Genomic DNA, 26,720 nt, shown 5'->3' with positions numbered 1-26,720 from the left:
AATGATGATGATTATTGTTGTTTAAAGGGGTCTCTAGGACATCGGCCTCTAATGGTACGAGGTGAATGAAACGAAAATTAAAACTTCAAAATGTATCCACTGACTAGAGTCTAAAACGAATGAAGAAGAAAGAATGATCACGAAACAAAAAAACAATCAATGGATCCTATTCGCAATATCTTAAGTACTGGGATGATACTTATTATCTAATGGGGCCCAAAATCCAGGTCACCGGTCCCTCATAATGGTACTAATAACTGATAAAACAGAATCATGATGTTCTCCTATAGTGGTACTAATCACAGGTGACGTAGGCTCATGGTGTTTCTCGCATGGTGGTACCATTCACAGGTAATGCAGACCCATGGTATGTCTTACACAATGGTACCACTCACAGGTAACACAGACCTATGGTGTTTCTCACATAAGAGTACCAGTTGTAGTCGTGCAAGCGAAGAGGAAGGTTGTTAAGTGAGTGAGTGCTGACAATAGAATTGTACCGGGCGACGATAGGTCGTTGGCACGGTAGAGGCAGGGCCACGAGGCGCAACATGGATTGCAGAGCCGGACAGCAGGTGAATATGACTTCAATTTTGATGGCTGCATCATTGATGGCAGTGCTGTTGGTCATTGGAGGGGCGAGACGAACCCCAGATCTGATCCTGCTAATGCGGTTGGATGGGAAGGGAAATTGTTAAGGGTCAAGCAGAACAAACGAGAGAGTTATCCACGAGAGCAAGCCAGTGAACTACGAGAAACAATGCAAGAGGAGATAGTCAAGGTGACAGACCTGGTGGTCCAAAATAATAAAGAAATATCAAGTTTGAGAGATAAGGTGAGAAGAATGAAGGAAGAGATAAAAGAACTGAGGTGGCAGGAGAAAAAGCGCCAGCAGGAAACCCGGAGGAAGAAAATATTTTTTTTTTACATAAGGGTACTATCACAAGCAACGCAGAACTATGATGTTCCTCACTTAGTGGAACTAATTACAGGCCACGTATACCCATGATGTTACTCACATAGTGCTACTAATCATAGGCAATGTAAACCCACGATGTATCACACATTATGGTAACGCCCAAAGTCATTACAACCCCATGGTGTTCCTCACAAAATGGTATTACTCTCCGGTAACGCAGAGCCATGGTTTTTATCACAGTGGTACTTATCACGGGAACCAGTGAAACCCGTGGTGGTGCCAACCATAGGCAAAGTGGACCCATGGTGTTCCTTACAAAGTGGTACTACTCATAGGTATCGCAGACCCATTCTGAACACAGTGGAAACGACCGGTGGAATGCACACGATGACAATTATCACAAACAACGCCCAGACCCGTAGTGTTTCTCGCATAATGGTACTGCTATGTAAGATAGACCAGTGGTTTTCCTCGCAAGGTTCTACTAGTCGCAAGTAACGTCAACCATCGTGTTCGGAACGTAACGGAACTAATCACAAGTAATCACATTGTTCTAATATCATCATCCCTTGGTCACCCCTTATGACAGGCAGGGGATACCGTGGGGGTATTCTTCGTCTGCGTCCCCCACCTAGAGGGGGTTTTTCTTCTTAATTACGGGAGAATTCTGCTGTTCTTCCCAGTGCAATTCACTCCTTCTTTAATAATTCCAAAATTGTGTAGAATACCTGTTACTATTTTTGTTGTGGCTTTGCTGGCGGGATGTTATATTTACAGTGCACTATGTCTTCTGGTACGACCTAGAATAAATTTGTTACCTTCATTGACCTGTCTTAGTCTTACCCTTGGCTTTGACAATATGGAAGTGGCCGAGGTATGAGTGATGCTAGTAATACCATTCCTTATACAGCCAGCCCCTGTTATGAATGGTATGAAAATGGCACTCATAGGTTCGGTTGGTGCATGCATTTCAGTGGGCTGGGCAGACTGATATGTAATAGCAACTTCTGGCTCGTGAGGAAAGCAACGGGAAACTACATCACTCCTCATTTCCCTAGTGACGTCTAGGTTATCTATGACAGCTGTTGGTGGAACTGTGGAGGATGAAACCAGCCTTCGGGCTGAATACCCAACATACATACTATTTCTGTTCTATATTCACTACACAGATATTTAACTCTCCCATATATTTGACTATAAGTTGTCGGTTTCCTTACATATTCTGAATAGATGCACCCCTTCCATTATTTCTCCACAAAATAAACAATAATTTACGTCATATTTATCTCTTTCTGACCATTATTCTTATATCTCCATTAACCAACACACCATACCTCTTACTTCTTTGTATGGAAGCCTTTCTTTCTTATTGACGGTAATATACTCGTACTTCTAGTCTTTCATTCCGCCATAACCATTTGCTTCTCAATATTTTGCACTCTAATCGTTAATATCTTGGTCAGTTTCTTATTATTGTTCTGAATTTCTTTATTACATTAGTCTCCATGTTCAAAAATCTACACAACCGATATGAACAATGCACGAGACGTGAAGTTGCACAGTTTGAACAGATGCTACACTGACGCAGTTAGATACATGTTGTACGTTATAGTTACGTACCTTGATGTTCTGAACATGTTACTGTTTGCTTTACCTCTCACTGTGCACCTTAAATGTAATTTTATACATTAACTTTACTCACACCGAGCTCGATAGCTGCAGTCGCTTAAGTGCGGCCAGTATCCAGTATTCGGGAGATAGTAGGTTCGAACCCCACTGTCGGCAGCCCTGAAAATGGTTTTCCGTGGTTTCCCATTTTCACACCAGGCAAATGCTGGGGCTGTACCTTAATTAAGGCCAAGGCCGCCTCCTTCCCACTCCTAGCAAAGTAGCAAGTAGCAAAAAAAAAAAAAAAAAAAAAAACACACTTTACTCACAAAACATTTTTATAACTAATTTAATTCAGAAATAAAGCACGTGTTGCACAAAATGGGGCACGGATGATCCCTTTCAGTATGGGGAGCACTTGCAAGTACATGCACCTAGCCGTGCTTATAAGATTGATGAATGCGGCGCCGGTAGAAGCAAGTAAAGATGCACCGTGTAAGCCTAGGGTTTCCAACTGGCCACACTGTGCAGCCAGCGAAAGCCTTAAAAAAAAGAAATTCAGAAATGTGAAGAAAATTTGTCCGCCTCTGTGGTGTAGTGGTTAGTGTGATTAGCTGCCACCCCCAGAGGTCCGGGTTCGATTCCCGGCTCTGCCACGAAATTTGAAAAGTGGTACGAGGGCTGGAACGGTGTACACTCAGCCTCAGGTCAACTGAGTAGAGGTGGGTTCGATTCCCACCTCAGCCATCCTAGAAGTGGTTTTCCGTGGTTTCCCACTTTTCCTCCAGGCAAATGCCGGGATGGCACCTAACTTAAGGCCACGGCCGCTTCCTTCCCTCTTCCTTGCCTGTCCCATCCAATCTTCCCTTCCCTCTACAAGGCCCCTGTTCAGCATAGCAGGTACTGGGCGAGGTACTGGTCATTTTCCCCAGATGTATCCCCCGACCCAAAGTCTGAAGCTCCAGGACACTGCCTTTGAGGTGGTAGAGGTGGGATCCCTCGCCGAGTCCGAGGGAAAAACCGATCCTGGAGGGTAAACAGATTAAGAAGAAGAAGAGAAGAAGAAGAAAATATACGAAAATTATTTTTTACCATGTTAAAAATGTATTTTCTTACCCATTACAGACCCGGGTGAAAATTAATTAATTGTTTAATATTATTTCCTGTTTTTAAGTATTCGTTTGTTCTAAATAGAGTAAAAGCAAAGAAAAGTCATCTCCGTACAGGCCATGAAGGCTCTTGGAGGGATGGAAGGTAAAGGCTTCCATTATTCGTAACCTCGGCAATTGATGGGGTAGAGTGGTCAGCTCCACAACAGGAATTAACCTGGTACTCATTTTTGGTGTAGTCTGAGTGAACCTCAAGGCCATGTGCACCTTCGGAAGTGGAAATCTCGTTTCTTAAATTTTACGACTTCCTGGCGGGGATTCGAACCCACGTCCTTCCGGGCGAACCGAGAACGCCTTTATCGCCTCAGCCAAGCAGCCCCTTCTAAATAGAGTAGGCCCTATAAATTTAAATTTAAATGCAAAGTGTGGGGGAAATGAGCTTTCAGGTCAATGTTAGGTTTTACAAATCAAAAACGGCAAAAAGATCCACTCCAAATCTTGATCTCTATGCCAAGCTCAGCGATGGGATTTTTTTGCAACTAAGCATGCAATGAATAAAAAACGTTTTGTTGGTAGTAGTGGCTGGTACAGTGCTGAACTTCCGAAGAAGTGTTCAGGGAAATACTGTTGGTAGTACATTGCTTCCCGCTAAATTATCCTTTTTGAAGTTTTATTTTGACTGCACTATTAATTTAAGTTTATCTTGATGTTATTTTAACGTAAACTTACGCTCCTAGAAAACGGGTATATGGAAAGAAAAAATTTAGGACGCTTTTAGTGTTCGGGTAGCACGCGTATATCAGCGAGAGTATTTAACTTACGATTATGGTTTAATGTTCAATTGACATATAACAGAGGAGGGTATCTGTTGCAAAAAGAAAACAAGACCAATACTATACCAGGGTTATTACCCACATTCCACGTGTACCAAGTTCTATTGAATAACGTTTATTATCCACATAATATTTGTATTTTATTTATAATTAATAAGTCTACGAAACGCTCTAAATCCTGCGGCCATTACATTAGTGGTAACCTAGTGCCATTTTATTCTTGTTTACCTTATATCAAATATCAGTTCAAATAAACTGACATTGTTGAGCACTTTTCTCCAAAATTCAATCGTTCTGGGTTTTTATTTATTTTTAATTTTACTATTTTAAGGCCAACGGCTGTAGCCGCGTTGAAACACCGGATCCCGTGAGATCTCCGAAGTTAAGCAACATTGGGCGTGGTTAAGATTTGGATGGGTTGCCACGCGCTGTTGGTGGGGGTAAGGGAATGGAGGAGCGGAAAGGAACTGGTCACCCTACCGTACGTAAACTCCGGCTCAGGCACACCTCTGTGGAGGTTCGGACCTGCCTTCGGGCAGAATACACCCTTACCTTACCCTTTTAAGCATTTGTAAAGTAGCGTTTTAAGGGGCTCCGGTAGGATGTATCTTTGCCATGCAACTCTTCCAAATTTCATTGCATCTTTTCTCATGAACCAATTAACATAAAACTCTAAAACTCTGTGATGGTTCTTGTTATATTAACACAGGGATTTGCAAAAATATCAATTCGTTTGCCAGAAGTTTTTTAGACATACTTAATCTTTTTAAATTTATAAGGTGCTCTAAAGTAAAAAAATTCACTAAGTACGAGTTATAATACAATAACCCTGTGTTAAGCTACTCACAAAAATATACTTTCAAAGCTGTAGAAGTTTCAGTAAATTCATAGAAGTCGTTCTCGAGAAAAGGTACGCAAGTCTTAAAAAAGAAATGTAGTTACGGGAGACTGCCGTCAAAGTTTCAGTGTATTCTAGCACCATAACTTGGGTCATCCGGATAATTCTGATAGGTTCGTTCCAGCCTTCTATTTAGTTTTCTTCTCTTTCCTCTTGCATTTTATTCCACTTCCTTTAATTCTTTCTCTGATGCCATAACTGTTTCATCGTCAAGCTTGTACATGGCTTTTACGGTGTGATATTCGACGGTGTGAAGATTGCCACGCTCACACCACTTCCTTTTAAATAAGCTATATGTGTTATATACCAAATTAAAGAGGACAGCTCAAAGGTGAGGATTCAGAAAAAAATGAAAGAAAACATAAAAATGGTCATTTTTACCCTAATGAAGCCCCTTAAGCAATGAAAATTAATAAACCTTCGTTTCAATTGAACTATGCATGATCGTATGTCATCCTCGCACTTCTGTTCTATTTGCAGATATTTACGAAAATTGACCGGTTATTAATGAGCGGCCCGCGACCATGTCTAAGGTTTTCAAAGTGGCTCATGGTCCTTTACAAGTTGGAAACCTCTGGTCTATACGCCGCATGAGGCCTACAGTAATCGTACAATGGATGCCAAAAGAAGATCTAAAAGTTTCAACGCTATTGTTATAGAGGTTCGAAGTTTTAGGGCCATAAATTTGACAGTCTTGTTATTGGACAGATCAAATATTTATCTATCTTAAATATATCTAGTGAGTTAGTGAGTTTATTGTCACATTATAAACCTTACATTGCGTTCCAGGTCAGTGACTTTCTAGTTTCGCATGATGACACTCTGAGAAGTACGCACACAGAACCAGGTAATGATGGAAGTAGGGCTTCAGAAACTCCCGTGCTTTGCATTGTACCGAACAATGCTTCATGGACACAGGAAATCCACACCAGCACACTACAAAGTGAGGAACTAAATACATCCTAAATTACAGGAGGACATCCGTCATAAAGCCATGACACGTTTGAACAAATCAATAATTAGTTGGCTTTGTATTGTGTCCAGCTCACATACACTAGGCTTACAACTGGCGAGACAAGGATGGGAACCACTGGACTACAGAGTGAACAATAATGATGATGATGATGATGATAATAATAATAATAATAATAATAATAATAATAATAATAATAATAATAATAATAATCACCATAAAGGAAAGGAAGATTATCTGAAAAATTCTTGGTCTCAACCTCAAAGATGGTGTTTACAGACTTTACTGAAAAGATATCAAACGTAGTCCGGAAAAAAAGATAACTTTTTACACTTATCTGTTCAGATTGCCAGCTGAAAGAATCTGTAAACGTTTGTTATCCTACTTCAGAAGTCTTCAAACGATTCCTCCTTGCTTGGTCGAGATCGATAAGGATCCTTTAATGTATGGAACTAGCTGTAGTTGCCCGATTGGTTTTTGAATGTTTACTTTTAAGACTAGTAATAATAATAATGTTATTTGTTTTACGTCCCACTAACTACTTTAACGGTCTTCGGAGACGCCGAGGTGCCGGAATTTAGTCCCGCAGGAGTTCTTTTACGTGCCAGTAAATCTACCGACACGAGGCTGTCGTATTTGTGCACCTTCAAATACCACCGGACTGAGCCAGGATCGAACCTGCCAAGTTGGGGTTAGAAGGCCAGCGCCTTAACCGTCTGAGTCACTCAGCCCGGCTTTAAGATTAGTATTAATAGTTATGTGCGAATGCCTTTGCTGGCGATATGTAGTGTTTACAGTGCGCTATGTCTTCTGGTGTGGGCTATATCAAATTTGTTACATTCATTGACCTGTCTCAGTCTCATCCTTGGCTTTGACAATATGAAAGTGACTGAGGTATGAGTGATGCTAGTAATACCATTGCTTATGCAGACAGTCCCTGCTATGAATGGTGTGAAAATATCGCTCATAGGGTCGGTTGGTACATGCATTTCACTGGGTGTGGTGGACTGATATGTAATAGCAACGGCTGGCTCGATGAGGAAAGCATCGGTAAACTACCTCACTCCTCATTTCCCTAGTACGTATCTTCAGTGATGCCTAGGCTATTTATGACAGCTGTTGGCGGACCTGCAGAGGATCAAACCAGCCTTCGGGCTGAATACCCAACATACATACATAGTTATGTGCGAAATGAATTTTTATAGAATTCCTTTTTGGGATATTGATTTTTAACATCTATTATAAAGCTTTAGAATTATTTAGATGTGTTCGATTTCACGTTTTCGATTATTTAATCATCTAGTAAAACTTTATCCTTGTGGAAGCTCGAATTGACTTGGAAGTATTTGATCCTTTCAAAATATTAATAAGGGGCAACGGCATGTATGCATTAGTCGCGCTATAGATATGATCTATACGATTTCAACTCTCATTGAGACTGTCACCAATCAGCCTTCTGACTCCAAAAGAAGTGGATTCAACACTAATCGCGGTCATTTTAGACTATTTACTACCAAACCCCATTCTTCCTCCCGTCTCAATGGAGGCTGAACGTGGACTTAAACGGTATTCACCGGGCGAGTTGGCCGTGCGTGTAGAGGCGCGCGGCTGTGAGCTTGCATCCGGGAGATAGTAGGTTCGAATCCCACTATCGGCAGCCCTGAAAATGGTTTTCCGTGGTTTCCCATTTTCACACCAGGCAAATGCTGGGGCTGTACCTTAATTAAGGCCACGGCCGCTTCCTTCCAACTCCTAGGCCTTTCCTATCCCATCGTCGCCATAAGACCTATCTGTGTCGGTGCGACGTAAAGCCCCTAGCAAAAAAAAAAACAAAAAAAAAACAAAAAAAAACGGTATTCAGACCGTCATAATTCATCTCAGCGACACATACATATTGGATTAGACTTTAATATCGGTTATTTTCTACTATTTTTAATTGCCATCCCCTCCCATTCTCCACCCCCAGGGGGGGGGGGGGTTGGTATGTTTTATCTCCATAGTATTATTCTTCCAGATGGTAAGTTATATGTGTACCAAGATTCGTTGAGAGCTATTCTGGAATATACCCACATACATCCATATGTAAGACATAACCATCCAGAGTATCACAGTTCATCTCAGTGACCTCGTAAACGATGGTATTCGATATTAATATGTCATTTTCGTTTATTTTCATATTTCATCACTTCAGCCAGGAGTGCTAGGGTTGTTTTATACAACAGTATTTTTTTAGATAGTAAGAAATATGTGTACCAATTTTGTATGAGGGCTATGTTGGAAGAAACACTTATACATCCGTAATTTCGGTCGTTTTGGGCAATTTAATTTCCATCCCTTCTCATCTCCATGCCGATGGGGGCTGAAGATGGACTTCAGCGACGTTCGTAGTGTCACTATTCTTCTTAGCGACCACGAAAACTATGGATTCCACACTATTTTCGATTATTTGTACATCTCAGCCCCTATCACCCCACCCCTTATGGTGCTAGGGTTACTATACCTCCTTCCAGTTTGTCTCCTGAAAGTAAGTCATAAGTGTGCCATGTTTGGTTGAAATCTCTACCGTAGTCCAGAGAAGTATGGATTCAACACTAATATAGGTCGCCCAGGCCTGCTGTGAGGAACAGGGGCCTTGTGGAAGAATGGGGAGATCGGAAAGGATATACAAGGAAGAGGGAAAGAAGCGGCCGTGGCCTTAAGTTAGGTATCATCCGAGCATTTGGCTGGAGGAGAAGTGGGAAACTACGGAAAACCACTTCAAGGATGGCTGAGGTGGGAATCAAATCCATCTTTACTCACCTCCCGAGGCTGAGTTGACCCCGTTCCAGCCCTCGTACCACTTTTCAAATTTCGTGCCAGATCCTGAATCGAACCTGGGCCTCCGGGAGTGGCTGCTAATCACGCTAACCACTACACCACAGAGGCGGACTCTATGGTAATCAATAGGTGAAATGTGTTAATGGCAAAATGCATGTGGTATGTAAGAACCAACCGATTTGGCGATGAGGTACGGGTACTAGCCCCTCCCTAACCTGGCGTCGCTGAAATCCTACCAGTGTCAGTGCGATGTCGATTGAGAAAAATAACTTGAAATATTAAATAATTTTTAGCTTGTCGTAAATGTAGATTAACACGCAGAAGATTGGAAATAACATCTCTTCTAGTGGTTTAACATAACTGCGATAGGTCTGTGGCGACGATAGGATAGAAAAGGGATAGGAGGGGGAAGGAAGTGGTCGTGGCCTTAATTACGGTACAGCGCCAGCATTCGGCTGGTGAGAAAGTAGATAACCATGGGCAACTATCTGCAGGGTGTTGACGGTGGATTTCAAACGCACTATATCCTGAATACGAGCTTACGGATACATGGCACGTATCACTTAGCTAACTCGTGAGATTACAATTTCTAGCACTTGCGTTACGGATAATTTCTTCATAGGACTAATATTGACGGGGAAATTTGAATTCACTACAAACTATCCCTATGCCGTACACTAAACCAGTATTATATAATCTAAGCCACAGTCCATCTCTTTCCCAATTTCAATAACATACATACATACATACATACATACATACATACATACATACATACATACATACATACATACATACATACATACATACATACATACATACATACATACATACATACATACATACATACATACATACATACATACATACATACATACATACATACATACATACATACATACATACATACATACATACATACGTACATACATACATACATACATACATACATACATACATACATACATACATACATACACTGTCCTGCCTTTTAGCGTTCAGTCTCCCAGCCCCTGTGAGTTGACTAAATACTTACATCAATTTAAATCTAAGAAATCCTTCTATTCAATACACTGTAATATGTTACATTTATAAAAATGATATATCTTAATTAATTAATTAATTAATTAATTAATGTTTCGACTAATTTTAGATTCATCTTCAGTGAAATTCATTATAGATGTAATATATTACAATTTACTGAGTAGGAGGATTTTTTACATTTAAATTGATGTAACTGAAAAACCATCAATACGGAATGAAATTCATGCTGTGCAATGACTAAACACCTTCAAAATCCTCCACTTCTCACTAGTTCTGTGGCATCGTTTAGTTCCATATTTCTTATCCTTAAATGATTACAAGGTGAGTGTAACCATCATCGTCTTGGTCTCCTTTTAGTTCTCTTACCTTCCATTACCAAGTCCATTATTCCTCTGGGTATCCTATCCTCTTCTAGTCGCCCCATATGACCCCACCATGGAAGCCAGTAAGTGGGTACAGCTTCATCCATCGAGTTCATTCACACCTTAGCCTTTATCTATTCATTACGAGTACCCTCCTGCCATTGTTCCCACCGGTTTGTACCAGTGATCATTCTCGCTATTTTCACGTCTCTTACTTCTAAATTATGAATAAGATATCCTCAATCCACCCAATTTTTACTTCCGTATTGCAAGGTTGGCTCGAAACAGACGGTTTTTTTTTGCTAGTTGCTTTACGTCGCACCGACTCAGATAGGTCTTATGGCGACGATGGGACAGGGGAGGGCTAGGAAGTGGAAGGAAGCGGCCGTGGCCTTAATTAAGGTACAGCCCCAGCATTTGCCTGGTGTGAAAATGGGAAACCACGGAAAACCATCTTCAGGGCTGCCGACAGTGGGGTTCGAACCTACTATCTCCCGAATACTGGATACTAGCCGCACTTAAGCGACTGCAGCTATCGAGCTCGGTACAGACGGTTGTAAAGGCAGCTTCGTCCGAGAACTGATACTGTCGATTGCAACTGCAAGCTCACTGCATTAGCTTTGCTGCACCTTGATTCAATCTCACTTACTATATTACCATACTTAGAGCATACACAACCCAAATACTTCCAATTTTCTACCTGTTCCAGTTTTGTATTTTCAACCTGACATTTAATTTCCTTCAGGTTTCTTCACTACTATCATCTTTTTAATCTTGGAAATGCTAATTTTCATATAATACCTACTGCACTTGTGTTCTTTAAGTTCAAGGATATTAGGCTGCAGACTTTCAGCACGATCTGCCGGTTAAGACTAAATCGCCGGCATAGGCCAAACTGCCTTTTACATTTTTACCAAACTGAATCCCTTCCTGCCACTTTATATTTTTCATTAGACGACCTATGTAAACTATGAACAGTAAAGGTGAATGATTGCAGCCTTGTCTACAGTGGTCGTTAGTGGTATCGGAAACAGGGTGTTGCACATATGTTTTCAATGTAACATTTTTAAGTGAAAAGGTTACAGAAATAACAATAAACTCTATAATCGTTTAGTAATGAACTAGATTCCTGTTAAAACTGAAATATTTCCGGCAATTAAAACACAGGAAGTAGTAGGCTAATGATACAGTATAACTACAGTTATTCTTAACCCCCTTGAATCGAAAATTTGCCCTCCTGTTTTACATTCATGAAAAATGTTGTAATATTGTGGGCGGTATGATATGGGGTACCTTCGTGGCGTGGAAAAGAAATTACCGTTGCGAGAGGAGAGAAAGCAGGGCTTAAATAATCTGTTCAGAGTGATACAATCTAACGGGGACATTTGGAATTGTTTCTCGATAGGGGGCTTGCGGGCCTCGTGCAACACCCAAGTACCGCTACTGGCGAGCGTGCTACCCGATGCTACTTACAGACTTGGCTCGTCCTTGCTGAAAATATATATCACCACGTTGTCCGCTCGGGAATTGCCGTAAGAAAGCAAACCCCCTGAGTTTGATTCGAAGCCGACATCGTTTATTGGTCCATTACGAAGCATTAGTACATCGAACGAGCAAAGATGGTTGATTTAATCAATTTTAGTATATATGTTAGGTTTATTAAACAAAAAAATGGAAGGAAATACGACAAATTAAGTGTGAAATTATTTGGAGTTGTACAACACTGCAACAATGCCCCATGCACCACTCCTGCTTGTATAATGCTTGTATCTATCTTGAGCCAAGAACTCAATCCACCATCAGATCTCATTGTAGCCCAGTTATCAATATAAATGCCTTTGACTGATTTTTATACTTTACCCTTAATTCCAAAATTCCTCAGTATGACTAACCGCTTTTCCATCGGTGCTGTGTCATATGATTCTTTAGATACTAAATTAAAAAAGGAAAACACAAACAAACGAATACTTTGCCGTTCTTTCAGAAAAAGAACAGAAAACATCACAACTAAATATAGATTTATATTTTGCATGTTTAATTTTAGACAAAGTGAAACATGGAACATACGTACCAGTTTCATTGATAGACTTATAGGCACTGTATGTGGCTAGAGATATGGAACTGTAATCATTTACTTTCAGTTAATTTAACTCTTCCTCGAGTGAGCACGCTGCTAGGAAGGCGAGCCTGTTCACTGGTAATGAGGATTTTGTGTAGATCCCTTTTCATTTCCCCTGGACGATGGCAAAGTAAATTAGAGCGCAGATCAGCGGACGCTGTCCCTAGGGAACAGGTCAGGGGAAATACAACTCACAGGATGGGGAGAAACACGTGTGGACCACGAACTGTACTCATGACACAATGTTCCACAATCGTCAACGTTATCATAATTTTTGAAAAAAGTGTCATAATTAGTGTCCGGACGTTTAGGCAGTAATAGGTAAGAATGCAAACCAACTTACAAGGTAGGAACTGTTGTGTACCCGCTCTTCCTTATTGTAGTGGGAAGTAAGGGGTTCTAGTTGACCGGGCCCCTTAAGTCTATGCAAATCACGTAGCAGAGCTGTTGTCCGGGTAGAGTATACTTGTTATTTGCTTAAGGGGAGATGTAGATCAGTATTTGCAAAATTTAAGGAATTTTTTGAGCTAATTTAAGCAAGCAAGGTTCATACAATATGCTACATAAGTTTCATTTATCAATACCGTGGGGAAATAAGTTAAAAATATCTTCTGAATGTTCGCATTTGCCATGCCAACATATCTGTCATGCAGTGAGCCTGCAAGATGTCATTTTAAACTAATTGGTCGGTAGTAACAGAAAGTAAGTCGGTTAGCAGGCTGTGCAAATAGGGCGACCAGGCATTTTCGGTCACTTTGTTTACAATACAAAAACATGTGTTTACCAAGTGATTCAGTAAATCCATAAATTGTATCAAATTGTATTTTTATTATGCTGTCAGTTTGGGAAAAACTATTCCTAGAGCGTTTAGAATTGTTCCTAAATACCGTTTCTTATGTATTAGGATAAAAATAGTACCAAATACCGGTTTTCAACAAGGTAATGGTGGAAATCCAGCATGTGACAGCAGCAAATGAAGTTACGAGTGACTCCAAAAATACAAGTGGGTCAGGAAGTAAATTGGACGATAGATTTGGTGATCGTGATACCAGTGCAAACAATGAGTATTCCGGAGGTTATAGGCTATTTAATTTAGAAATTGTTTCAAATGCAATTAATACCTCATGTGCGTGTGCTAATTAAGGTTCCAGATCTCTACACTAAAACTGTTTGATGACAATGGAGGAAGAGGAGTTGTATGCAGTTTACATTTATATTGTGAAAACTGGAACATGACGTACAATTTAAAACCTCATATAGTATGGAATATACTTACGAAGCTAGCATTAAGTTAACCAATGCAATGAGGGTGGTTGGTTGTAGGCAAAATCAGGAAAATTCGGGGGCTAGGAATCAAAACTGGGGCATTCATTGTCAAAATTCTAAAGGATATCGGTGAGGTGGGACTTTCCAATGCCGATAGGGCAGTGAAAAACTTTTCAAAAGATGGTTAGGCAAAGGAGCCAGATGAAGAAAAAATACCAGTGTATAAATGGCCAGCATTAAATAACAGACGTTACAAAATGTTGAATAAAATTTAAGAGAATCTTCATCGCAGTTTTCTGGAAAATATTATTTATGCACAATCAAAGTACCTTTCATCTGGAACTATTAAACCCACACCATTCAAAATTGGTAGTATATTTAAGAACACTGCAATGTATAATCCTGTAAAGTAGTTTTTTGATGAATTATGTAGCATGGTATTTATCATCATGTGTGTCAGTATATTTGAGAGATTTTTAAACAACAAATTGAATTTAACGTATAAATAAAACTATGAGCTTAATTCAAATTTTGTTTCACAGAATGAATTCCTGCTATGTAAAGAACTTAACAGCAAATTGTTATCACAATTAAAATGCCCAGCTCTGAGAAAAAAAGTGCATGCAGTATTTTGAAGGGATTAAAAATATATTTTCTGTAGCAGTCTTTTTTATGAGTGAACATCAATTAAACTAATAGTAACCATCCATATTTATGTTATAAACTTTGGTACAACATTTCAATATTGTATCCTTAAAGCTCTGAATGTTATAGGACTTTGTTTCAAGTCATGCGTTCTGTCCTATTCCAACCTATTACAGCCTAAACACCCGGGCTCTAGAACTTAGTGGCTGTTTATTGAAAGTTACTTGAATCCTGTGCTACATTATCCCGAATACATATAAATATTTTAAAACCACATGGAATTTCATATAGACCATAAGCGTGTGCCACAGAAACTAGAGACAGTTTCTCTGAACACTTGCAATAGAACTGTATAGCTGCCTCTGCGGATCAGTGATAGAATGTCGGCCTCCCGATCCCAAGATAGCGTGTTCAAACCCAGCAGAGCTAGTCGCATTTTTGAAGGGTGGCAGAAAATTCATTGCACTCCATGTCGTACGATGTCGAGATGTGATAAATCTCTGCTTATACAATTGTAGTTTGTCCGAGAAAATTCATTAAAACTCAGTCACAGACGCCCAAGAGAGATTCGGTTTACTCTGACACATATTAGGCATGGAGTAAAACGGAACATCGAAATTGACTTGCAGACACCCAGATGGCATCAAATTAAAATGTTTGCACACGGTAACTGAGGCCATATGATTACCTTCCCCGGCTATTTAAACTGCGCGCCTTCTCTAAGGACATCTATATCAACAGAGTAGAACTTGTGAACTCCCAGAAAATTTGCTAGCGCGCCCACTTCGAGTAGAAACTAACTTGACTGTAATCAACCTATCAGATGGTGGCAAACATGTTCCGTAGCCAATTAAATCCGGGGATGTGTAAACGAATCCAGCCAATCAGCAAAGTGTTCTAGAAGCTTCCCCTTACGGCACTATAAAAGCAGGGCAATTTAGAGCCGTCTTGTCTGAATTGCTCAAGTGCTGAGAAGTGCGGCTGGACGTTAGTCCAGGAGGCAGGGGCGAGGCCTGCTTGAGGTAGATCCAGCGACGCAAGGTAGTGGCAGAATTTACCTAGACATGTGATAGCGCCTGCGGATAGTTTGAGGCGAAGGTGTCAGTCGTTTTTTCTTTTAATGTAACTTTGTAAACTGGTGGTTTAAATTTAGGTTTTACGGCGAAGTCTGTGGACTCCTTTTCTCTTCCTTAATGGGAAATATATAATGTAAAGAAACGAAGAGTGCTGACCCTCTATCGTTTCCCATTCAATCATGCATTGGATGATCAAAGCTTTCAACCTCAAAATTTTGTAAACCTTGTCTTGGCATTAATGTTTCTCGTTTAGTCACTCCCCGTGTAGTATAGGGTTAGCCTTTGAATTTTCAGACCGTAAGCCCACTTAGAGTTTCAGAGATTTATATAAGGAGTGCTGGTATTTTGCCTCCTTGCCTTTTGTTTATGGCCTGTTATGTGCAATCTTTTCTTTTTACCATTAAGGCCACGTAGTATGGGCAATTATGTCCCAGTTTATTAATTTCAAAGTGTAAAAATTTTATTGTGTTAATTTCCTTTGGGAACAATGACTTATATAACTGTTGAGCAATAGATAAGGCCACATCAGGGCAACTGCGCATGAACACTTTACTGCGAGGTGGAATTTTTATTGCCTCAAAAGGAACGGTTTGCCTCCGCGAGGCTAAACTATGGTATTGTGGAGCTAAGACTCCTGTGTAATGTAACTGCTAGGAGAAACCCTTGCTCACTTGTAAAATATTTATTTGTAACTGCCCGGAGCAATAATGCTCCTCTATATGTAAATTAACAACATGTTGACTATCTCAAGTTTTGTACCTGATTCTGGACTTCTAAGTCCCAGACATTGTTAGAGTTGACAAGCTCATTTATAACTTGTGCTGTTGTTTGTTGTTCATTCACATTTTCTATCTCTCAGTTTTAAACTACCGTAGAAAAAAAGAAAAGGAAAGAAATAAAATTCCAAATTTGTTATATTAGATGTTGTTCGAAGTAATTCCTTGTCCAGCCATTCAACTACGGCGCTTCCTAATCCTCTGTGAGATACGGAAACTCCGTAACAAAAACTATTATTCTTCTTCTCCTTATAGAATCGTATGTGTTGTTTGTCTACCCAGTTTCCCGTTTCGTGAATTTCTGTAGTATGTTTTACGGCCGGATGCCCTTTCTGACCTCACTTGAGGAGGTAATGAAATGAATGATGGTGAATGAAATTGGATAAGGAGGTGAAAGGAATCAGCTGTGGCCTATGAATTGGAACTATGGCAGTGTTTACCTGGAAGTGAAAATGGGAAACCATGGAAAAATATTAAAACAAGAAACAGAATGTACATGGTCATTTTACTTTATTTACGAGTAGTGTAGCACAACAATATTTAAAGCAATTGCATGGAAATGATGATGAATTGATGAAAAGTAACTTGAATATTCCTTTACATAATTACAACGCATTCATAAATTCAGCCAATATTTTAGCACTACTATTGACAGCAGGCTGAGCAGTACAGTGAGTGTTAAGCGAGAATGAAGTGCGAAAAATTGAAAAATGAGACTTGATTTACAATGCACTGTGTTTATTTGTTACGGTGAAATATTGTCTTATTTCATAACGTTATTTACAATGTTATCAGTATTTTGTTGTGTAACTAAAGCATGCCATTGAGTATGCGAGGGTGTTATGAGGTATAAAATATGAAGCTAAGCGTTTGTATGATTAGTGACTAGCAAACATGAGATCGCAGCAAGTGCCACAGAGAGCTGTCGGAGCTCCGTAGCTCCACTAACTTCATTGTCACATAATTTTTGATCGGATGGAGATATCTTCTCTCTTCTTTCACCACCGTGTTCCTCTCGCCGAGATCTCTTCATAACGTGTAATGTCATTGGATTGTATTGAACAATTACTGGCATAGAACATGTGAAAAAGTTTTTGTAGGCCGGCTCCTTGGCTGAATGACTAGCATACTGGTCTTCTGTTTAGAGGGTCCTGGGTTTGATTCCCAGCCGGGAAATCCGTACTGTTAATTCCTCTAATAATAATAATAATAATAATAATAATAATAATAATAATAATAATAATAATAATAATAATAATAATAGCTTTCTTCTTCTTCATAGTACCGTATCAGGTCCCCCTGACGTTGGCGATCACTGTGGCGAATGCAGTACGATCTCTAGCTAGGTGGAAAAGTCTTTCAACACTGTGAATTCCAGTCCATTCTTTGATGTTTCCAAGCCATGATGTTCGCCTCCTCCCGACACCTCTTCGACCCGGTATTTTGCCTTGTACTATCCGCTGTAAGATGAGGTAACGGTCATTTCTAAGGATGTGGCCAAGGTAAGAGATCTTCCGGAGTTTTATTGTTTGAACGAGTTCCCGACTTGCTCTTGCCCTTCTGAGTACTTCTTGGTTCGTTAGTCGTGCAACCCACGAAATCCTGAGCATCCTACGGTGGATCCACATTTCAAAGGCTTCCAAGCGTTTCACTGATATGTTCTTGAGAGTCCATGTTTCCACACCATATAGCAAGGCTGACCATACATAGCACTTGACCATCCTCTGTCTAAGTTTTAAATTTAAGTAGTCATTGCAAAATAAAGATTTCATTTTTGTAAATATTTTTCGTGCTATTGCTATCCTCCGTTTCACTTCTTTCTCGGGATCAAGTTGTTCAGTGACAATGGCACCCAGATATTTAAAAGTGGTTACTCTCTCAATCTGTCGGTTGTTTAGTTGTAAGATTGCCTCAGCATTGGCACGTCTGCTGAAGATCATGAACTTGGTCTTGTTTACATGTATTTTTAGTCCCATGTCCTCACTTACTGCACTGATATTATTGAGTAGGAGTTGGAGACCTTCAAAATTGTCACACAGGATGACTGTATCATCCGCATATCTTATGTTGTTAATTATGCCGCCATTTACTTTTATTCCATATTGTTGATTTTCTAAAGCTGTTTTGAAAATTTTATCCGAGTAAAGGTTGAATAACAATGGAGACAAAACACAACCTTGTCTAACTCCTCTTTGGATGGCTATCTCGTTTGTAGTTTGATTTCCGATTCGGACAACGGCCTTTTGTCTCCAGTAAAGGTTTTCAATAATGCGGATATCATTGCTGTCAACTCCTATATCCTTTAGGAGTTCTACAAGTTTTGGATGTTGTACTCTGTCAAATGCCTTTTCAAAATCAATGAAACAAGCAAACACTTCTTGCTGTTGATCTAGACTGTTCTGAATTAGGATATTTAGCGCAAACAATGCTTCCCTTGTACCAAACGAATTTCTGAACCCAAACTGTGTTTCGTCGAGGTCTTGTTCACACTTAGTCTTGATTCTGTTATGTATTTGCTTTACGTCCCGCTAACTAATTTTACGGTCTTCGGAGACGCCGAAGTGCCGGAATTGAGTCCCGCAGGAGTTCTTTTATGTGCCAGTAAATTTACCGACACGGGGCTGACGTATTTAAGCACCTTCAAATAACACCGGACTGAACCAGGATCGAACCTGCCAAGTTGGGCTCAGAAGGCCAGCGCCTGAACCGCTTGAGCCACTCAGCCCGGCATTAATTCCTCTAGCTCGGGGTCTAGGTATTTATATTCGTCTTAATACACATCTATACACAACACATTAGGTTACAAACTAAGATAGAAACACCTCCCCACAAAACCTATGGCACAACAGCCCAGAAGCGCCTTGGCCTATTAAGCGACCGCTGATCCGTCCGAAGGCCTGCCGGTTACAAGATGACGCGAGGTCAGCATGACGAATCCTCTCGGCTGTTTTTCTTGGTTTTCTAGACTGGGGGCCGCTAGATAGCCATCAGATAGCTCCTCATGCACGCTGAGTTGACCTCGAATCAGCCATCGGACCAGGTAAAAATCCCTGACCTGGAAAGGAATCGAACCCGGGGCCTGCGGTGAGAGGCAAGCACGTTGCTCCTACAGCACAAAGTGGATGCCAAGGAAACACATAATACTGAACACATCCCTCCAGATAGGGCTGGCGACAGGGAAGGCACTTGCCTGTAAATTTGGACTCACTGCAGACATAGTGCCCGCCCCAATTAGTTGCGAAAACTTCAGGAGAAGAAGAATAAATCTGTAAAATATTTTTAATAACTCACTTATTCATAAACTGTACCTGTGTTCACTGTTCCTACACCAGTATGCTTGTTTCGTTAAATTGTCTTTATAGTGTGTAATGTTATTGGCAAATACTGAATGGTTACTGCGATAGAAACCGCGAAAGAACATGTTGTTGCAAATGCTACTTGAAATTATTAGCCTGTCCATTTGACAACAAAACGATATGAGAATTTTTTAAATCAGTCAACGCGTTCAGCCCCTACGGCACTCCGAAGTGTATTGAGTGCGCGTAAGGATGCGTCCATACTTGTATCAGATCACCGTATCTGTATTAAGAATTGATAAGCGATCATGATACAGCTGGGTTTGGACAGGGCTATCCGGTCTGTATCGCGTATCTGTATCATCTATGGGCATCTGTTAGTTTTCCACCTATCGGTCTTGTATCATCAGTTGAGAGTTGGCTCCCATATTGTGACAGTGGCTTTCCAGCTACAGTTGGCTGCTGGCAGCTCTTCTAAGAGCCGCGAACAGATACTCCATTTTCATTTTTGCACGATTCCATAGGCCTAGCAACGTCACTCGTAATTTAATCATTCTTTTCCACCGAGCTCGATAGCTGCAGTCGCTTAAGTGCGGCCAGTATCCAGTATTCGGGAGATAGTAGGTTCGAACCCCACTGTCGGCAGCCCTGAAGATGGTTTTCCGTGGTTTCCCATTTTCACACCAGGCAAATGCTGGGGCTGTACCTTAATTATGGACACGGCCGCTTCCTTCCCACTTCTAGCTCTTTCCTATCCCATCGTCGCAATAAGACCTATCTGTGTCAGTGCGACGTAAAACAACTAGTTATCATTCTTTTCCAACCAATTACAATGGTGCGGATCCCTCAAAACGGTGTTTTGTTAATGATAACTTATCGACTGATGAACTTTTTCCCTGGACCACTCCACATCCATCTTCAAATCGGAAGATCCCCAAACAAAGGTTGATGCATAACTGAACGGAGCCGGAAGGACGGTGAACATGGTACGGGCGAAGGGAGCGTGACGGAGGCTCTGAGCATGCGCAGCACACGAGGGCATGATACGGAGTGCTGATCGGGCAAGTGCTCCGTCCTCACTGTCCTTATAAAATGTATCACGTATTTTCGCTTTGATGCGACTGCAAAAGACCGACCCTCAGTAGGAACTTTCCCGATTCGATCATGGTATCATGTTTGATATAGAACTCTGTTTTCACAATGGCCGATCATGATACACATACGGCGATCTGATACAAGTGTGGACGCACCTTAATGGAGCGCTTGAAGTACGAGGTCCCCGCGGGGAGAAGTTGCATCATCGGGCTAAATTTTACCCTTGTCATTTAGGTAAGATCTTGAGTTCCATACACGCTTGCGGAATGAGACGTTGTCGTGTCAAAAGAAACAGTAAGATAGAATGTAAGTGCGAAAGAAGACTTCAATGTGTGGATGTTGAGGCTTCAGCCCAAAGGTTCATTGGATCCCTAATAGCTCTCTATATGCTGCAATAGAGAGCCTAGGAGTCAAGGAAGAGGTGAGCTATGACCGAGGTACTTTGCCATTGCTTCCATCACAAAGTTAGAAGGCACTCTTATATATCAGTCCGCCAAGCCCAATCAAATGTCTTCAACAATCATACGAGTGCCATCTGCACCCATTCATTACAGGCAATGCTTGCATAAATAGGGGCATTTATAGCATTGCTACTATCTGAGACTAAAATACAAAAACAAAAGACAAAAAAAAAGTAAGATTCAGAATCTTAACTAAAAGGGAAACACGCGAATTTTGTGATAAATGTGAGTATATAATAATAAAGCCAAAATAAAAAATAAGTAAAGATAAATAGGCTACATTTTGATGCAATCAACATATTATGGAAGTGGCACACCCTCTAAAAGACTGCAAAGAAAAAAAAAGGATAAAGATCATAGAAACTGTACGATATGTCGAATTGTAAATAGATTTGGAATCTTCACCTTTGTTACTTTATTTTTTTAAATTTTTTTTTGCTAGGGGCTTTACGTCGCACCGACACAGATAGGTCTTATGGCGACGATGGGATAGGAAAGGCCTAGGAGTTGGAAGGAAGCGGCCGTGGCCTTAATTAAGGTACAGCCCCAGCATTTGCCTGGTGTGAAAATGGGAAACCACGGAAAACCATTCTCAGGGCTGCCGATAGTGGGATTCGAACCTACTATCTCCCGGATGCAAGCTCACAGCCGCGCGCCTCTACGCGCACGGCCAACTCGCCCGGTGTTACTTTATTAAAGCCAGCTCCATGGTCTAGGAGCCTGCCTCTCACCTGGAAGACACCAATTCGACTCCCGGCAAGTCAGGTATTTTTTACCTGGATCTGAGGGCTGGTTTGAGGTTCATTCCATCTACGTGACTACCGTTGAGTTACTATCTGAATATGAGACAGCGGCCATGGCCTAGAAAGTCAAGATTAACTGCCGAGATGTTTCGTCGTACTGACCACATGTCACCTCGTAATATGCAGGCATTCGGGGTGAGCAGCGGTCGCTTGGTAGGCCAAGGCCTAACAGTGCTGCATCGTCATGGGGTTTGTTTGTTACTTTATTAAACAGAGAATGGGAGATAGCAGGAAGAACAATATGAAAAAATGATTTTTTTATTTGTCCGTCAGTGTGACGTAGTGGTTAGTGCGATTAGCTGCCACCCCTTGAGTGTTCGATTCCAGACTCTGCCACAAAATCTAAAAAGTGGTACGAGGACTGAAACGGGGTTCCCTCATCCTCGTGAGTTCAACTGAATAGAGGGGCTTCGATTCCCACCTCAATCCTCGAAGTGGTTTTCCGTTGTTTCCTATTTCTTCTCCAATAAATGCCGGGATGGTACCTAACTTAAGGCCAAGACCGCTTCCTTCTTTCTTCCTCATCTATCCCTTCCAATTATCCCATCCCCCACAAGGCTCATATTCAGCATAGCAGGTGAGGTAATCTGGGCGTGGTACTGGTCCTCCTCGTAAGTTGTATCCCCAACCAATTGTCTCACGCTCCAGGACACTGCCCTTGAGGTGTCCGGGGGAGAATCCAAATCTGGACGGTAAACGAACAAAATAAAAATAAAAATATTTTAACTACATTTTGTAATTTTGTTTTGCTTGAAATTCTGAAATATTGCTTTGTAATATTCTTCATGATTTTGTCCTTTTTATTGCTAGTGATTTAACTTTGCACTAACACATCGAAGGTCTCTAGCGAAGTAAGGATGGTAAGGTAGCGACCATGGCTTTAATTAAGGTACAGATTTGCCTTGTAATAATAATAATAATAATAATAATAATAATAATAATAATAATAATAATAATAATGAAAAATAAAATGTATGGCTTTTAGTGCCGGAATATCCCAGGACGGGTTTGGCTCGCCAGGTGCAGGTCTTTCTATTTGACACCCGTAGGTGACCTGCGCGTCGTGATGAGGATGAAATGATGATGAAGACGACACGTAAACCCAGCCCCCGTGCCAGCGGAATTAACCAATGAGGGTTAAATTTCGCGATCCTGCCGGGAATCGAACCCGGGACCCCTGTGACCAAAGGCCAGAAGGATAATAATTGAACTGTGGAGCCCATTTTTCTGGTGTGAAAATGGCAACCCACGGTAAAGGAACTTCAGTGCTGTCGACTGTGGGTTTCGAACCCGCCAACTGCCACAATGCAAGATCACAGCTATGCGACACTAGCCGCACGGCCGACTCACTGGGTTCTCTTTATTTCTGTTAATGTTTTAGATAATTAAAGTACTCTTGTCTATTAATGCAAAGCAATCGTGTACTTAAAGTTTAATGGGGTCTAATAAATGATGTACCCCCATATAAAAGAAATAAATTACAACCGCCTTAGATCCATTAGGCCTGTTTATACCTTTTACAAAATTTTACGTTTCTAACTACGTCAATGAAGAGCTATTTCCTCCTGCTTGTTACTGTCCTGTTTCAGGCAGTTAGACAGTTTTCTTCCATCGTTTGCGACATTACATCGTAGTAATGCACGAGACTTTAAAATGTACTCGTAATACAGTTCGCACATTACGCTGAAAGGTCCTGAAATTTTCCATATGAAGTTGATCTTCAAACGAAATACTGGTATAAAGGTAATTTTAGGGGTGGACAATGCAGACGCTCTTTAAGTGCCAGAAATTTTCAGGCTAAACTTCAGATGTTAGAATGTTTAATAATCAACATTTGACCAGAGTTTTAATTTGGGATTGTTATAATTACGATTTACAATTTACGATTGCTGCCTGGTAGACTGATTACCTTGGATCGAGCAGGGGTATTTCAGTCGCCTTGACAAAGAATACTGCAATGTATTCGAAACGTCGGAAAACTGTAGTTAATGTACAGAAAACAACAACACGGTTCAACCCGTAAAATAAACTAAATAATTCTACACACCTTGGAAGCTTCACCTCTAAGATACAACTTACTATATGTGAATGCACGCAGGGAATTTCGCTTTCATAGCTTTCCTGAAGAGTGGCACTTTAAATAGCAACGTTATTGCTTTTTTTTACCTCCCACTAAACAGTTTTACAGTTTTAGGACACACTGAGCTGTCAGAAGTTTGAACCGCAGGAGTTCTTTTACGTGCCAGTAAATCTACCGACACGAGTTCATCCATCTTAATCTTGATCTTCCTCATCCTCTCTTCCCTGACATCTGATGATCGAAGAGATGAATATTGTTTCCTCTACTCTATTCTATCTTCTCATAATTTAAGTAACAACATCGTACAACAAGGTATGGTGATTTTTTTAAAACATTATGCCTTTATCTAAATAGTAGATGTAATATTTAGTTGGTTTTATTTGTTAGGTAAACAGCAGATGTATTAGAAATGATCTCCTGAATGCCGATATATTTTGGCTCAAACGGTTGAGGCACTGGCCTTCTGACCCCAACTTGGCAGATTTGATCCTGGATCAATCCGGTGGTATTCGAAGGTGTTCAGATACGTCAGCCTCGTGTCGGTAGATTTACTGGCACGTAAAAGAACTCCTACGGGACTAAATTCCGGCAACTCGGCGTTTCTTAAAAACCGTAAAAGTAGTTAGTTGGACGTAAAGACAATAACATTATTATTATTATTATTATTATTATTATTATTATTATTATTATTATTATTATCAATAATATTATTATTATTATTTCCTATGTCATGGAGTGTCAAATGGACTCCCTTTTTCCTCCATGAACCCGACTTTCTCTGGATGTTCGCATTATTAAACATTCTAAGCTCTGGTGAATTACAGACCGCCAGTGTTCCGGCAGCAGCGAGCTAACACATGAAGCTAAGTGATTGTGATTCAGCTTCCCTAATCAGAATTCAGATCCCGCTCCACATTGTTAGAGAAGACAAAAGAGAGCGAACATCTCGTATTCTGAGTCACGTTCTCCACCGTTCATATTACCACCGACAAGTGACTGCACTAGGAACAGGTAGTCCGTCCTCTCAAGAGACATGTTGTAATAGTCTGCAAAAGAGCTGTGACCTGTGGCTACAGTAATCACAGGAACTGTGACCTGTGGCTACAGTAATTATAGGAACTGTGACCTGTGGCTACAGTAATCCCAGGAACTCTAACCTGTCGCCACAGTAATTATAGGGACTGTGACCTGTGGCTACAGTAATCACAGGAACTGTAACCTGTCGCCACAGTAATTATGGGAACTGTGACCTGTGGCTACACTAATCACAGGAACTGTGTGCTGTGGCTACAGTAATCACAGGAACTGTGACCTGTGGCTACAGTAATCACAGGAACTGTGACTTGTGGCTACAGTAATCACAGGAACAGTGACCTGTGGCTGCAGTAATCACAGGAACTGTGACATATGGCTACAGCAATCACAGGAATTCTGTGATGTAGCTATAGTATTCGCAAGAATAATTACGGGAACTGTGACCTTTTGCTATAAATATCAGAACTGTGGTAATTGACTTTAAAAGAACAGTGAAATGTGGCTATAGTATCACCTGTTTTCGAATCTCAGTCGTCCAGGTGGAAAAGCAGGAGTTAAACCACCGAACAAAACACGCCCGCCTCGCCCCGCCCCCAACAATATCTTTCTTAAGAATGGTATAATTCTGTTTTATTTCTTCATAATTACTTCTGTTTCACACAGATATCCGTTACATGACCATTTTTGTCCTCAGTTACCAAGAATATTGTTATAAAATGATAACTATACTATCTAAATTAAAGGCGACTACATTTCGGTACAGTGAGCTCGGCTCGGTCAGGTAAAGGAGCAGAGTATGCGCTATGACGTAAGGTACAGCCTAGCAGCTGCTTGCACGGCTCTCGGTTACAACTAGTGAAGTGGCGAGAATCAAAACAGATTTAAACTTACAACAGTTGTATTGCGCCTAATGTGTAGTTCTGTTCAGTGTATTAAGTTATGGCGAGGGAACAAAATACTTTATTTTGCATACAATCACCTTCGCTAAGTATATGCATAGGAAACAAAATTAATTTTGACACATTGTAATTAAATTCTCCTGGAAATACTATAGGCCTATATATAAGGCTGTTTAGGAATACAGCATAAATAAGGAAGGACAAACGAACTGTCAGACTGTATTGTGTAAACATAACATACTCGGGCTGGTACACTGCTGTGGCTTTGCTTGTGCTTTGGCCGCACATATTGCCATCTAGTGTTTGCAGCACGAACTATTTGAAGCCGGATGCTCTTGGCTCTTCCCGCGCTCAGTAATCTCTCTCTTATTAACAACCTATCTTCTTATTCTTCTTCTGTTCGCCCCACCCACATCCGTGGCGTTGCAGATGCGAACTGTGTCGCACGTGTGGATTTTACCCTTTTATATGCCCGAATGCCCTTCCTCGCGCAACCCTGTATGGTGGGATGCAATCACTATTGCGTGTTTCTGTGGTGGTTGGTAATGTAACACGTTGTCTGAATATGACGACGGAAGTACTGGAACTAACACAAACACCCAATCT

General features: G+C 40.8%; 1 protein-coding gene across 1 annotated transcript in view; it reads right to left on the bottom strand.

Annotated features, from left to right (window-relative positions):
- LOC136879360 (glutamate receptor ionotropic, kainate 2) overlaps positions 1 to 26,720 on the bottom strand; it is a 473,995-nt gene that overhangs the window by 316,858 nt on the left and 130,417 nt on the right. The window lies entirely within an intron of this gene.

Source organism: Anabrus simplex, chromosome 8 (genome assembly GCF_040414725.1).
Source record: "Anabrus simplex isolate iqAnaSimp1 chromosome 8, ASM4041472v1, whole genome shotgun sequence".
In the NCBI taxonomy this organism is placed as follows: Eukaryota; Metazoa; Arthropoda; class Insecta; order Orthoptera; family Tettigoniidae; genus Anabrus; species Anabrus simplex.
Note: the sequence above shows the minus strand (reverse complement) of the source record. Positions and strands in the feature narration are given on the sequence as shown.